This window comes from Poecilia reticulata, linkage group LG8 (genome assembly GCF_000633615.1).
Source record: "Poecilia reticulata strain Guanapo linkage group LG8, Guppy_female_1.0+MT, whole genome shotgun sequence".
NCBI classification, from domain to species: domain Eukaryota; kingdom Metazoa; phylum Chordata; class Actinopteri; order Cyprinodontiformes; family Poeciliidae; genus Poecilia; species Poecilia reticulata.
This window is the reverse complement of record NC_024338.1, coordinates 27,523,257-27,524,828: the sequence shown is the minus strand read 5'-3', so window position 1 is coordinate 27,524,828 and position 1,572 is coordinate 27,523,257.

Here is a 1,572-nt window from a genome sequence, read left to right as displayed (position 1 = left end):
GGTCAGATGTCGGGTCAGTTGGGGTCAGCTGTCGGGTCAGCTGTCAGGTCAGCTGGGGTCAGCTGGCAGGTCAGCTGGGGTCAGTTGGGGTCAGCTGACAGGTCAGCTGGGGTCAGTTGGGGTCAGCTGACAGGTCAGCTGCTGTCAGTTGGGATCAGTTGGGGTCAGGTGGGGTCAGCTGTCAGGTCAGCTGGCAGCAGCACTAAAGTCTCGATTTAAAGGTGTCATGGTGTTGGTGGTGAGGGAGAACGCAGGCGGATCCAGGTTGTAGATAAGAAACGATGAATTTAATAATGAAGCTGCCAGACAAGGCAGGCAGCAGAGAGAGCAGGAAAACTGCAACTCTGGCAGCAACAGATCGGTAACGACTGCCAGAGACCTGATGCCGGCTCAGGCCTTAATACGACTGCGTAGACACGGCTACAACGTTAGACAAGGACCCACAAGAGATGAAGACAACAGGTGGGCTTAAATACACTGGGAGGGTAACCAGGGAACGAGACGCCTGGGAACAATCAAGACAAGAGACTCACAGAAACAAAACCAAAATAAACACACAGAAAAACTCAAATCACCACTAAAGGGTTTTGGTGTTTCAAATGTTTTTCAGTTTTCTGGAAGTTTGTTCCAGATTTGTGGAGCACAGAAGCTGAATGCTGCTTCTCCATGTTTGGTTCTGGTTCTGCAGAGTAGAACCAGAACCAGACCCAGACATTAAGCTTGAGGTCTGGAAGGTTGCTATGACAACACCAGCAGATCTTTAAGGTATCCTGGAAATGTTCTTCAGCTGGCAGAAGGCCGACTTTGTAACCATCTTTGTCTCTGAAGGTTCAGGTCAGAGGTCAGCCTGAAGCTGTGTGTTAACTGTAGACCTATAACTCTAGATCAGTAACTCTAGAACCATAACTGCAGATCTGGAGCTCTAGATCTGTGACTGTAGGTCTGTAACTCTAGATCAGTGTTTCTCCACCCTGGTCCCCAGCCCCCCTGCTCTGCATGTTCTAGATGAGCCTCTGCTCCAGAACAGCTGATCCAAATGACTGCATGACCATCAGAAACCTGTTTATCACCCAGAGATTCTGTCCAGGTGTTTCAGACGGGAAACACCTGCAGGACAGGGGGCCTGAGGACCAGGGAGGAGAAACACTGATCTAGATTATTCCTCCTTAATAACTTCAGTTTCTGTTCAGCTGGAGGAAGTTTTGTCTCATCCACACGTTGATCTGTTCTCAGCATCTGTTCAGTGATTGGATGGGGTCAAAGGTCACCTGGTGACCTCATGATGAGCTGAGTATCATTATGCTAACTAATCGGTTATCTGAGTTCGAATTAAAACTGATCAGGTGTTCCTAATAAACTGGTCCAGAGCCGGACTCAGAACAGGTGATCCCAGTTGTAGCTAGTGCGCATGTGCACCTCCCCTCCCCCCCTCCCCCCACACTCTTAACCCGCCCCTTCCATGCACGCGCACATGCGCATGCACACATGCCTATATAAGGCAGCAGAGTGAACAGATTGTCCTTCCCTCTGATGCTGATCCTCTCTCACCTGAAAGCAAACAGTCTGCTGCGG